This window comes from Manis javanica, chromosome 13 (assembly GCF_040802235.1).
Source record: "Manis javanica isolate MJ-LG chromosome 13, MJ_LKY, whole genome shotgun sequence".
Taxonomy (NCBI): domain Eukaryota; kingdom Metazoa; phylum Chordata; class Mammalia; order Pholidota; family Manidae; genus Manis; species Manis javanica.
In genome coordinates, this window is record NC_133168.1 from 57295949 (window position 1) to 57311214 (window position 15266).

Sequence of the window (15266 nt, forward strand, 5' to 3'; positions counted from 1 at the left end):
ATGAGTAGAGGAACTTGATCCAATCAAAACTATAAGACAGAACCTCAGAAAGAGGGCTAAATGAAACAGAGATCACCAATATTCTTGATAAAGATTTCAAAATAAAAGTCATAAATATGCTCATGGATTTACAGCAAAATATTCAAGATCTCAGGGAGGACTTCAACAAAGATACAGAAAACCTGAAAAATAGCCACTCAGAGCTGAAAAACACAGTATCTAAAATAAAACATACAATGGTGGGATATAAAAGTAGATTAGATCATGTAGAGGAGATGGTAAATGAAACAGAAATTAGAGAACAGGGAAACAAAGAAGCTGAGGAACCGAGAAAAAAAGGATCACTAGGAATGAAAGGATGATGAGAGCTATGTGACCAATTCAAACAAAACAATATTTGCATAGTAGGGGTACCAGAAAAAGAAGAGAAAGAGAAAGGGACAGAAAGTCTTTTTAAGGAAATAATTATTGAAAACTTCCCCAATGTGGGGAAGGAAATAGACACTCAGATCATGAAAGCACAGAGATCCCCTAACAAAAGGAACCCCAGCAAGACAACACCAAGACAAATAATAATTAAAATGGCAAAGATCAAGGATAAGGAGAGAGTGTTGAAAGCAACCAGAGAGAGAAAAAAGATCACTTACTTACAAAAGAAATACCATCAGGCTATCAGCAGACTCCTTAACAGAAACTCTTCAGGCCAGAAGGGAAGGGCATGATATATTCAATGTACTGAAGCAGGAGGACATGCAACCAAGAATCCTCTACCCAGTGAGATTATCATTTAAATTTGAAGCAGGGATTAAACAATTTCCAAGTAAACAAAAATTGAAGGAATTTGCCACCACTAAGCAAGCCTTACAATATATGTTATAGGGACTGCTGTAGATGGAAATGACACTAAGGGTTTCACAAGTGAAAATAAACCCACAGTAAAGGTAGTAGACAACTAATTACCAAACAAGTATGAAATTAAAACAAAACAGAAGAAGCAAAATCAAATATATACAAAATCAGTCAGGGGATACCCAAAAAGTGCAGATTATGATATCTAATATAAAAAATGTGGAAGAAGAAGAAGGAAAAAAAAAGTACCTGTAGATTGTGTTTAAAATGGAGTAACCAGCAATTTAAGATAGACTATTATATAGCAAATAAGCTATCTTTGAACCTTTGGTAACCACAAAACTAAAGCCTACAATAAATACACATACACAAAAATAAATAAATTATTTTTAAAATAGAGAGAAATACAATTATAACACTAAAGAGAACTATCAATAACAAGAGAAGAATATAAGAGAGGAAGAAAGGAAGAGAGGAGATATGAAAAACAGCAGAAAACAATTAGTAAAATGGCAATAAGTAAATATCTATCAATAATCACCTTATATTTAAATGGGCTGAATGCACCAATCAAAAGACAAGGAGTGAATGATGAACTAGCAGAAAGAGAAATCAAGAAAACAATTCCATTCACAATTGCATCAAAAAGAATAAAATACCTAGGAATTAACCTAACCAAGAAGGCGAAAGACCTATACTCTGAAAACTACAAGACACTCATGAGAGAAATTAAGGAAGACACCAATAAAAGGAAACACATTCCATGCTCAAGCATAGGAAGAATTAACATTGTCAAAATGGCCATCCTGCCTAAAGCAATCTACAGATTCAATGCAATTCCTATCAAAAGACCAATAGCATTCTTCAACGAACTAGAGAAAATAGTTCTAAAATTCATATGGAACCACAGAAGACCCTGAATAGCCAAAGCAATCCTGAGAAGGAAGAATAAAGCTGGGGGGATTACGCTTCCCAACTTCAAGCTCTACTACAAAGCCATAGTAATCAAGACAATTTGGTACTGGCACAAGAACAGACCCATAGACCAATGGAACAGACTAGAGAGTCCAGATATAAACTCATGCATATATGGTCAATTAATATATGATAAAGGAGCCATGACTATACAGTGGGGAAAAGACAGTCTCTGCAATAAATAGTATTGGGAATATAGGACAGCTACATGCAAGAGAATGAAACTGGGTTACTGTTTAACTCCATACACAAAAATAAACTCGAAATGGATCAAAGACCTGAATGTAAGACATGAAACATAAAACTCTTAGAAGAAAACATAAGCAAAATCTCTTGAACATAAGCATGAGCAATTCTTTCCTGGACACATCTCCTCAGGCAAGGGAAACAAAATAAAGTGAACAAGTGGGACTGCATCAAACTAAAAAGCTTCTGTACAGCAAAGGGCACCATCAGCAGAACAAAAAGGCAACCTACAGTATAGGAGAATATATTCATAAACAATTTATCTAGAAAGGGGTGAATATCCAAAATATATAAAGAACTCATACTCCTTAACTTCAGAAAAACAAATAACTGATTAAACATTGGGTGGAGGACCTGAACAGACTTTTTTCCAAAGAAGAAATACAGGTGGCCAACTGGCACATGAAAAGATGCTCCACATCACTAATCATCAGGGAAATGCAAATTAAAACCACAATGAGATATCACCTCATACCAGCTAGAATGGCCACTATCTAAAAGAGAAGAAATAACAAGTGTTGGCAAGGATGGGGAGAAATGGGAACCATACTACACACGTGGTGGGACTTTAAATTGGTACAGCCACTGTGGAAAGCAGTATGGAGGTTCCTAAAAAAAATACACATAGAAATACCATTTGACCTGGTAATTCCACTTCTAGGAATTTATCCAAACAAAACAACATCCCTGAAGAAATATATGAGTCCCTATGTTTATTGCCACATATATACAACAGCCAAGATATGGAGGCAACCTTAGTGTCCATAAATAAATGAATGGATAAAGAAGATGTGGTACATATACACAATGGAATATTATTCAACCATAAAAAGGAAATCCTGCAACAACATGGATAGACCTAGAGGGTATTATGCTACATGAAATAAGCCAGGTCGAGAAAGACAAATACCACATGATTTCTCTTATTTGTGGAATCTAAAAACAAAACCAAACAAAATGGACAAAATAGCAGTAGACTCACAGACACTGAGAAATGACTGGTAGTTGCCATGAGGGAGGGGGTGGGGTGAGTGGGTGGGAGGAGGATGGGGGCAAAAGGCATAAAATTCTCAGTCATAAGTTGGTCACAGAGATGGTGGTCAGCATGGAGAATACAGCCAATAATTCTGTAACATTTTCATATGTTGGCAGACAGCAACTGCACTCATGGGGCTGAGGATTTAAATAATATGGGTAACTCTTCAGCCACTGTGTTGTATGCCTGAAACCAATATAAAATTGTGTATCAATAATGCTTCAATAAAATAAAAAAAATTGACTAGGCTGACATTATTTTGCATGCTGCTCTGCCAAGGAGCTTAATAGGCCCACATAACTTTTTTCCTGAAACACTTTTTTTGGGAATTCTATATGATCAACTTCATATATGAAATGTTCAATGTAGCTGTAATAGTCTGGTTATTACCAAAGATTCTATTCTGGAATTCAAGTGATGTGACTCAGTCAGATGTGTTCATTTTAGTTTACCTAAATGCCTAATAATTGTCAATTGATTATAAAATGCCTAAACTTAAGTGTGACAGAGAAGGCTTTGAGCCGAAAGTTCCTTTCCTCAGACTGTCAAGCAAACATTCTTGAGTCCCGATGAAGTTTGATCATTTAAATAGTAGAGGCTACTTCTTGTAACTCAATTCTGATCCTCTTCCTTCTCTCTCAATTACAGTGTCAGGTGGACAATGTAATTTAAATGATGCTAATTTCCTCATTGTTTCTCATCTACTATTCTTTTGGCTTCTATTCATCTTAAAACAATTCTACATTCTAGATAAAAATTAATAGTAATGTTGTCTAGGCATTGTTAGCTGAATAATAAATATAACTTGTTCATAGCAACAAAAAATGCTATTAAAACAAACTAATTTAACTTGGAGACTATTACTTTTTCAAATGTCATAATTATCAATGATGTTGTATTGAAAGAAATTACTAAATTTCTAAGTAGTCAAACCAAGTCAGTATAAGAAATTACTAAGGACATGAGATAAACTAAAGGCATAAATTGAAAGCATTCAACTTTAATGCCTATAGCTCCACATATATACAAAGGAATAATAGTTTCATGATATATTAATGAATGAACAAAAAAGAGCAATGGTTTGATTTGCTTCACTATTAAATACCCATTTTAATATTTTATCACCATCTTGTAAACCCTATTTTTTATGTAATAAAACAGATCAATTATTTTGCTCTGTTGATAGATTTAGCTACTAAGAGATTCACTACAGGTCATAAAATGGTCCAAATTGTAAAGTCAATCCTCTCCCAGGCCCTCCCCCCACCCCCTAGCCCGTCCCATCTTACAACTCAGGCCCAGTCTTTGTCAGCTTGAACTGGAAGAAAAGTAAGGGCCCTCCTACACCCTGGAGAGAGTTTAAGCGGTAACTAGAAGGGATGAGGAAATCTCTGTGAAGAACATATGGAAATTCTTAGATGTGAAGTACACTCTAAACAGCATCAGCTCAAGAAACTCTCCCACTCAAAATTGAAAAAATTTTGTAATCTTAGATGTCTGCTGAGCTACAATCAGGGCCTAAAATCACTTTTTTTCAGACCCTACTAAATAAGTCAACCTTACAGAACTAGAAAACAAAAATAAAAACATTTAATATGAAAACACTCCTTTCTTTTGTTTCTCTGTAGTGTCCTCTTCCAGTGATAAACTGAATCAGTAACATTTACAATTGTAATTATAGAACATATTTATAAGTGACACCAAGGAAAAGCAAAATATAGGACAGGAGAGAAAGTCAAGGATTTATGAAAAAGGATGTAAATAAAATTGGAGAAATGTGCAGAAAAAAGAATAATAAAAAATTTGGTAGCTGTGATAAGTAATATAATATAATAATATAAGACGGTATTGACTGAAAGAAAAATATCTAGAAATCACAAATAAATTTGTTTCAACAAGCTGTGATATGGGAATATACTAATGGCATTACAGCTTAAAGGAACTATCAGATGATCCTCCTTTTCAGAGTTAGTAAAATAAATCCCCAACCATTATGTTTGTTATTTGAGGAAAACTGCAAGATCCTGTTTATCCTCTTTTGGTCCTAGTTTAGATTTCTCTTGTACCTGATCTGAAGCTCATACTATTATAGTCACACCTTTAGGTTACATAATTATATAGGTCATTAGCCGAGCAGATATAATTACACCCAGTGATGGTGAGAACCCTCCCTGTCCTCAGTATGGATTCTTCTGTGGTATCACACAATCATTGATGCATTCAGGCCTGCCCTCCTCCATTCCCTTCTGCTGAGAGCCTATTTCTTTCAGGCAGTAACTTAGATTCTGGGTATTAGAAAATGAATAGGATATAGTTCACTGTCTGGCAGAAGACACCAATAGGAAAACAAATACAATGCAACATGATCCATTTTTCTACTACAATTCACAAAGGCTGAAAAGAATAATAGCCAGCATTAGCTGGAATGTGAGGAACCCGAACACTAAAACATGATTGCTAGCTCAAATTAGTAACAAGTTTTCTGAAGGGCACTTTGATACAAAATTAAAAGTGAATACAGTTTGTTTCAGCAGCTCCAGGGCTCAGATTTACCCTAAGGAAATTATCAGACAAGTTTGCAAAGATGTTTGCATGCATGTGCGCACTGGCACAAATACATACATTGTAGCCTTTGTAATATTGAAAATATTAAAGTGTCCAGTAATAGGTGATTGGTTAAATGAATACTATCACCATTAATACGGTTAAAGATTTTTATGTATTGAGCAGAAAATATGCTATTGATTCATTTTTTAGTGAAAAGTAGGTTATAAACCATAATACAGTTACGATGAAAATGGAACTGTGGTTTTCCTCCCCAAAACCTAGTCTAATCATGAGAAAAACAGACAAATCCCAACAGTAATCCCAAAATCCCTATAAGACCCCTGACTGGTCATGGGATTAAAAACTGTCAAAGTCATCAAAACAAGGAAAGCCTGAAAAACTGTCAGAAGCAAGAGAAGCCTAAGGCGACATAACAAATAAAAGTAATGTGATATTCTGCATGAGATCCTGCAACACAAAAAGGACATTAGGTAAACACTAAGAAAATCTGAATCATCTATGGACTTTAAAATAATGTATCCATATTGGTTCATTAATTGTAACCAGTGTGTCATACTAATGTAAGAAGACATTAATAATGTGGGGATGAAGATGAGAACTCTGTACTAAATTTGCAAATTTTCCTGTAAATCTAGAAATCCTAAAAGATAAAGCATATTAATAAAAAATGATACACTGTAAATTATTTTTAAAGATACATATTTGCAGTGTATTTGCATAGGAAAAAGTGAGGAAGGAGATACATTAAGTGTTTTTTTCAGTCATGTTTACTGAGGTATAAATTATAATGTAGTAAAATGTACTTTTTTAGCATATGATTCTAATAGTTTTTATAAGTATATAGTCATGTAACCACCACCATAATCAAGACAGAGAACATTTCTATCAGCTCTCATGCCCTTCGTAGCCCAGTCTCTGGCAACCAGTTTTCTTTCCCTATAGTTTTATCTTTTCTAGAATGCCATATAAACCATGGAACCATACAGAAGGAACTCTATTGATTAAAATTGTTCTTTTTTCCCCCTCAGAATGTAAGACTATGGGTAATAATTCCCTTATCCTTGTTATCTTACCTATATTTTGGAATTTTCTACAATAAGCATTACTTTTGCAATTTAGTAAAATTAAAGTAAGAAGTAACTGCAATGGGTGGGGATTACATTAATAAGTGAGGAGTTAAAGCTATTGGAGTACATATGAGGATGTTTTTGTTTAAGATGTTTACATTGCAGAATTATTTTGCTGGAGTTAATTTTGAGCAGCAACAGAAGTTAAGAGGTGGACTCCAGGGTTCACTAGAGCTAGGTAAAAATCCTAGCTGTGCTACCGACTAGTTGTGTGACTTTGAGGTGGCTTAATAATTAATATATTTTACCCTCAATATCCTCATCTTAAAAATAGTGTTGCATAGTACCTGTCTCATATGGTTGTTAAAAGGATTAGATATAAATTTGTGCATAATAGATTTTAGCTACTGAAATTATTTGTATTGTTTACTTGATATTCTCATTCTCACGATGATATTATCATTACTGAGCTCTTGAGAGGTGTTGATACAGAAGGTCATTCTAAACCAACGGAACAGCATGTCTAAGGGCAGAGCTATGGAAGTGCCTCAAAAAACAGAACTGCAAGTAGGATGGATATTCTAGAGCCATGTATATACTGTAGTTCTCATTGTCTTTCTTATAGTATCTCCACCCTTTGTGCCAGGTTAGTTTCTCCTTCCACCCTTCCCCTCCTCCTGCTTCCAAAGCATGCCATTCACACCTGTTACAGATTTATAATGTGGCTTTGTAATCACAAGCCTTTCCTCTAGTTAGACATGAGCTCCTGTAGACTGTCTCTTACCTCGCACTGTATTCCAAAGAGGTAGAAAATCCTTAACAAATATTTAGTGAACAGCTGCACTTTCATGGGACAAAAAAAGAGAAAAGGAAAAAACTGGGAGGATGCAGTCCATGGTAGAACTGTTTCTAAGAGGAGAAAATGAGGAAACTAAGAACTAAATGATCAGAAGGAAAAATAGGATGAAAGCAGAGACAGACCAAAGCTCTGGCAGATGCAGTAGTGGGGGCTATTAGGGGCAAGTTCACTTGCAATTTTGACTAGAAAAACCTGGGTAGCTATCATATTAATCAACTCCTAACATAGTACTACATTTAGAGAGTGTATGTCAATATAGAACAAAATCTAAGGCATATGGTTAAGTGAAAAAAGAAAGTTGCAGAACAATGTGCAAATCCTAAGTGCGTGTGGGAAATACATGTCGTATACATATACATACACATACTTAGCTACTTGTATACACATGGGATGAAACAAGAAACACAGGTTGTCTCAGGAAGACAGAGTTCCTTTTCATTGTAAAACATGAAGTATCTTTTACTTTAAGACCATAAACATGTTTTATCTATTCAAAATTTACTTTTAAAGAGATCTATAAAGTGCTATGTTAGATCACATTTATAAAATTAACTTTTAGAAAGGAAGCTATATACATATATATGTATATATATTATATACACACAAAATATATACTCACACATGGGAAAAAGTTTGGCATGATAACAACCAAAATGTGAAAGGTGTAGTCATTATCTGTGGATATTTTTTATTTTCTCCTCTTCTGCCTCAATTTTCTGATGTCGCTATTTCGTTTTTTTCCCAGGGCTCAGTCCTTAGTTGTTTTCTCTCTCTGCATTCTCTTGGTGATCTCAATGAGTCTCATGGTTTTAAGTACAAATTATATGCTGAACAAATTTCTATTTCCAGGCTATATCTGAGCTCCAGATTAAAATACACAACTGTTTGCTCAACATTTCCACTTAGATGTCTACACATTATTTCAAACATAACACATCCAAGAGTGAACTTCCTACTCCCTCTCCCTCCCAACACACAAGTCTCCCATCTCAGTCTGTGGTAAATCCTTCTTGCAGTAACTCAGATCAAAAACTTGGGAGTCATTCTTGACTCATTTTCTCACTCCTGCCCCCAATCCACTATCAAATGGGTCAAGGTTTTGACCACCTCCTGCCTCCTTCCCAGCTGCCATCTGGTCCAGGCACCATCATCTCACACAGATTGCACAGTGGTCTGCAAACTGGTCTCCTTGCTTCTGCCCTTTGTCCCCAGCAGCCTAGTCCCAACAGCAGCCTAAGGAGTGCTCTATCAAAACACAGTCCTGATGCTGTCACTCTTCTCCTAAAAACTCTCCAGGAGCTTCCATTTCTCAAGGGAAAAAGCCCAAATCCTTAAAATAACATTCAAGGCCCCATATAATTCGACTTGCCCTCACTTCCCACCTCCCATCCTCAAAGCCTTGCCCCCGTCAGCTCATCACTTCTTGCCCTTGTCCTAGTTCCTCCTGTTCCAGCCTGCCTGGCCTCCTTGAGGGTCTTTACATACCAGGCATACTCCCACCTTATGCCATTGTTCTGGTCCTTCCTCTGCTCTTTCCCCAGATATTCTGAAGATTCACTCCCTCCCTTCAAGTCCTTGCTCAAGAATCACCTGTTTAGGTGTTCTTAATCACAATTAGGTGTTCTTGTACCATCTATTCTTAAATTGTAACTGCTCACCCGCAACCCTATTCCCCTTTCCCAACTATTCTATAGGAATGATTTGGTTAATTCATATATAATCTGTCATGCTCACATTTGAATACAAGCTCCATGAGAACAAGGATTTTTGTCTGCACTGTACACTTAGCCTACAAAATATGCAGCATATAATGGAGGCTCAATAAATGCATGTTGAATGAATCAGCTTGTACTATTTGTGTAATACAGAATGATTTTAAAATAAAAGTCACTATAATGAATGAATGCTACAAGTGGCTATTCATAATTTGAAGGCTTTTTTGAATGTTTATAAATAGTTTATTTTGCTTTAAAAATCCCGTCCATTTTTGTTAGGAAAAAAATATTTCTGGGTTTTACTTATTTTTTCTCCATTTATCAGGATGCATACATAGCAAAAGGCTTTTAAAATTTTTCCCTCTGGAAAAAAAAACGTGAACCATTTTATTTCAGTGATTGATCGACAGCATTAGGGCAAAATGACAGGGAGCCTCCCTCCACCACTATATTAGCCCCTATGTGCTGTTAAACAAGCACCTTCACTTCTCTGAGCCTCCTAGTACAGGAGCCTAGTAGAATATCACCTCATAGAACTGTGAAGACGAAATGGGATCAGAGCTAATATTTGCATCACCAAGTGGGTAATTTCCTCAATTTTCACAGCTTAGGAAACAGGGGCCAAAGGTTAGAGAACTAGTTAGGTAGTGAGGTCAGAACTCTGTTCCCCAAACAGTTAAGTCCAGAATTCTTTCCCCTCCACCCTCACTACCTCTTATCTCTCTGGGAAAGGATAAAGGGTAGACAGAGCATCTAAGACAACTAATTGGGGATTGAAGTTCGACTCTTCTTTTAGCACAGGAGAGACTCTCACCTTGAGCAGGGGCCTTTGGGAAGCCCACTATTGCCATGACTGGGTGGTACACGAACAACCTCAGGTTATCACAGAGTTGAGCAAGCTAAATAGAATTAACAATATGGGCTATAGCCCTCCCACTTCTCCTTTCCTATTCATGTAGATAATTATGCAAAGTCAAATTCTCCTCCCTTTGATTTTTCTTTTCAGATCTCAACTCAGTTATTTTCACCCGAGAGAACTCTCTCTCATACCCGACAGGAATGTACTCTTTAATCCACTTCCATTTGTTATTAACTCTTATCCAGTTACCTCAGGTAAATCTTTCTCCCTTTCTGAGATCCTTTGCTCCACTTACAAACCCCCAAATAGCTTCACATTCTGGTTGGTAAACACAAAAGTGGTAGGGAAAGACCAGCCATTCATTTTGACCTGTTCTAGGCTCAGTGAACAATACAGTGCACTGCCCAAGGCAGCGATCAGATGTTCCCCGTCTTCAGAATCTTCTCAGTTCACTTACTTCTTTATTCTAAACTAACATAGCTGTGCTGTACAATAGTTAAGGTGGCCGTAGGCTGGCTCAAATCCCAAATCTGCTACCTAATAGCTCTGTGACTTTGGGCAGCTATTTTTGCCCCAGTTTCCTCATCTGTGAAGTGGGATCATAACAGAACCAACTTTCTAGGGTTATTTATAATAAATTATAATTATAAAATAAATTATAAATAAAGGATTAAATGGGTTAATTCATTTAAAGCACTTAGAATGGCTTCTGGCACAGAGCAAAAGCCAAATAAACATGGTATTTCCTCAAACATGAATATTCAGTATTTTAGAGCTTTATATTTCTTACTCTTTAAAACACTTTTATTACAGAGGCCTTTTATAAAAAACTTTAACTACAGTACAGTGTTTCAGTCATACAATCAATTGAATTTACTCTGTAACCAGCAGATATGACTACCACTCATATTGTTTCTATGAAAAGCTTATTTTGAATTCAGAAATATTTATAAATGAAATCTTGAAGTGCCCTTCATCTGGAAGACAAAGAATGTTGATATCAAAAAAGCAGATGTGACATGATTTAATTCAACAGAAATTCTTTACTTTTTTGGAATAGGACTTATTTAATAAGCAATTCACTTCATTCTGTTGACATAGATGGTATGGATCAGGTACTTCTGAAACGTATCAATCAGATGTGAAGGGGTCCAAGATCTCCTCTGCTTATTCACAAAGTTTGACTTTTGCAACCAGTGCTATAAAACACTGTGCTTGTATAAGATAGCTACTTCAGGTTATTCCATCTGCACTTGCTTGAGGGGTCAGTTCCTGAAGATCAGTTACTCAGCTGAGGAACTCTAATCTGAATGGGTAGAGTACAAAGAGCAGTAAAGTTAGACTTACAAGGAGGAAACTAAACCTACCAGCGACTTCCTTTTTATCTCTCCAAATAAGGAAACACCACTGTGCCCTGCAGACCTGATGAAATTGTTTATTTTGGAATTAACAAGAACAACAAAATATTTGTTGATAAAATTGCCAGATTTAGCAGAGAAATACAGGATAACCAGTTAAATCTGATTTTCAGATACACAGGAACACTTTTTTAGGGTAAGTGTGTACCAAATATTGCATGGGACATGAAATAAGGTATTCTTTGCTTTCCTGAAATTCAAATTTAACTGAGCATCTTGTATTTAATTTGGTCACCCTATTTGTTGGGAGACGGTTTATTTTTACAAATATTACAGCTCTTGTGCTCTATTACAAACACACACACACAGCTTTCTTTGAAAGAATACACGTGTTTTGTAAACAAAGTATACTGATTTGTATTTACCTTATGGTTTTAGAAACTGCTTTAATTAGAGAACTGTCAGTAATTCTCATTTGTATAAAAATTGGGGGAGAAATCCATAACCTCATGTAATTGTATTTTATCTCTTCCTTGGCTCTGTGTAATTACAGAAATAAGCTACAGAACTGAGTTTTTATTTTAATGCATTTAAATTCTCAAAAGTTAAATGCAAACTGGTCTCAAAACAATTTAATATGAGAAAATACTGCCACCTGGAGATCAGAGTCAGGTATAACTAAGAATCAACCTATTTCTAATTCCTGGATAAGTAATCTGAATTGTGGTAACACTTGATTTAATTAATAATGCCATTCTGCCACTTGCCATCCTAACAGTCTAATTTTTTCCAATTCATTAATTTAACAAAATCTTTTAAAGTTTCTATTATATGCCAGATACTGTGCTAGATTTTAGGACTATAAAGGAATATTAGGAATATAAAGGAAGGATGTGAGCAGCTAACAGAGTAGTGCAGAAACCAAAAGATTACCAGGTGTCATCTCAGGTATACCTGCCCTTTAAGAGTAAAGTAAAATTAAATATAACCCCAATCTTCACGTAGTGGAAAGCTCATATCTCTCCCTCCTTCTAAGATTGTAGGGTAGATTGAGGTTTGTAATTTTCCCTTTCACTGTGGACACTAAGCTCCTGCTTCATCTGACATGAAGTTTATGGACTTTTTTGTTACATACATGCTGCCCTTTTTCTCCATTAAATCTCCCAAAGAAGCAGAATACAAAGCTTTTTCCTTGACTTCATGATTAATTTGCACAAAGCTTAGAGCTTGTAGAGGATTTATCTTGAGGATGTGTGTGTGTGTGTGTGCGCGTGCGTGCTCGTGTCTGTGTAAAATTAGAATACTAACAATTACAAATTGAATTAACACATTTCATTGCTCTTATTAAAGTCCTTCTTCCTTCTATTTGTGACTCTACTTTCTCCCTCTGCTCCCTTTTTTGCTTTTTTCCCCAAAGTCCACAACCCCCACCCTCTATATCACACTAAACAGTTCTTCCCACTTTATTATATCCCAATTCAATTTTCTCAATCTCATATTCACAAACTCAGCCCCTGCCCACCTGTGCACATCCAATTCTCATTGTTGTATTATGACACACAGTGGGCCATCTACCTGGAGTCTCAACCCCTTTTCTGCCACTGTATAAACATTGATTTCTCCACTCACAGGACTTTTAAGGCAACTCCTTAAGACAGAATGGTAGCAATTACGGTTTCAAATAACATTTTTACACTTCCCTGTTAGATAGGTACATAAATAAAGTGTTATGGGAGCCCTTCTGACTCTTCCCTCCCTCCCTTCCTTCTTTCTGCGTTCCCTAAGCTTTAGGTTAGTTCTTTCATCAGATCCCCTTGGCATGAAGGCTGGTGCACCAATATACAAATTGTCCAATTGCCTCAACGTTAGTGATACCATCTGGTTGACACTGTGACTGGGCCTACATCTTTGGACTTCGGAGTTTAAAAAGGGATTGTGGGAGTCACTTTATTTTCATAAATAAAATTAAAGAACTTTTTATTCATTCATAATACATACATTTATTGAGCACCAACCTTTTGTCATATTCTATGCAATGTATTTAAGATACAAAATTAAATAAAACATGATATGTGCCCTCAAGGAACTCACAGCTTAAGGAAGAAGACAAACTATTCAAACATCACATATGTAAGAATTTTGTAAACATCTAAGTCTTTGTAACTCTTCAGTTCTACTGTTTACCCCTGGTTTGTTTTTCAAAGCAGTTAGCAGTCAAATATAAATATAAGGGCCTATGTGATTATTCTGGGGCCCTTTGCTAATAGTTAAGATGTCCATCGCAAAGTAGACAAGAAATCTAGACCAGTTCACAATGTTTTAGGGCTTTTTGACTTGCTATTTCCTGAGGTAGGCATTGAGTTAGGCAAACAGGCACTGAGCCTGGCCTACACATTGATATGGGAGGATAAGTAGGTGAAGGAACACTTTGCAAAATTGTGGATGGGCTTCCAAGCTAAAACAAAATGAAACCTCTTCCCTATAAGAACCACAAAGGACAACAAGATGATTCTTTAGCAGGCACTGAGGTAGAGTAGCCATTTGCTTTGGGTTAAGATACCTGCTTTTTTCTTTACAGTTTAAACTTCTCAAGAGGAAAGACAAGGCATGGTTGTGTCTCAACAAATGAGGATGTACAACAGTGGCTTCCAAACTCATTCATCGCCTGAGGACCTTACAGAAAAATATTCCTGATTCAAATGAAATATGAAAAAAATTATGACACTTATAATGTTATTGGAAATTTGAACACTGACTGGACAGCTAATAATAATGATTAAGGAAGAATAGTGATATTGTAGTTAGGTTTTTTTTTTTACCATTTAAAGATCTATACTGAAATATTATGGATTAAACAGTATCTGGGATTTGCTTCAAAATAATACAGAAGAGCATATGTGGGGGGTGGGCTTTAGGTGAAACAAGATTGGCTATGAGTGAATAGATGGATTACGCATACAAAGGGGTTCATTATACCATTCTGTCTCCTTTGGCATATGTTTAAAATTTTCCACAGGAAAACACTTCTTTTTTTTTTTAAAAAAAGAGACTCCTGAGTCCCTAAAATATTCTAGCTTAGTAGATTTAGAGCCTGTAGGTGTGTACACTTGTATCATTGTCACTTCTGAGAGATTCACCAATTGTACTCCTCCCTGCCCACCTATATTATAGAGTATATTAGTGTATGGGGAGGTGTCTTGTTGATCAAAGCTCTTATCCTCTAACTATCATCCTTAGGAGAAAAGTTTCTAGTTAGACTAACTTACACAAAGTAGGCATTCAACAGTCAATACAAAAGAACGCTTTTTACAGCTTAAAGAAAAATCTAGTAAACCTCAACAAAATTTCTTTCAGGGAAGAACTCTAGATCTCAGGTAAAAGAAATGACTCAGATCTTCCATTATTATTGGAGTGCCAAATGGATTGAATGACATCTGGTTTTTTATTCCTTCAATATTAACTGTCAGCAACCAATTTGAAAAAACATTAAAATAGCATAGGAATCACCAGCTTGCAAGCTCTGCTTACAGGTAAGACAATTTGAGATTTTTAAGAGGCATTGAGAAAAGATACTAGGAAGAATGTATCTTACAGGATTATTTTTAATGGTGAACAATGGGTAACAGCCTATATATCAACCACTATGGGACTGCCCAAATAATTTGTAGCAAAATTTTTTTATGGAATTCTTTATAGAGTTAAAACAAATGTATCTATGCATCAATGTGGAGAAA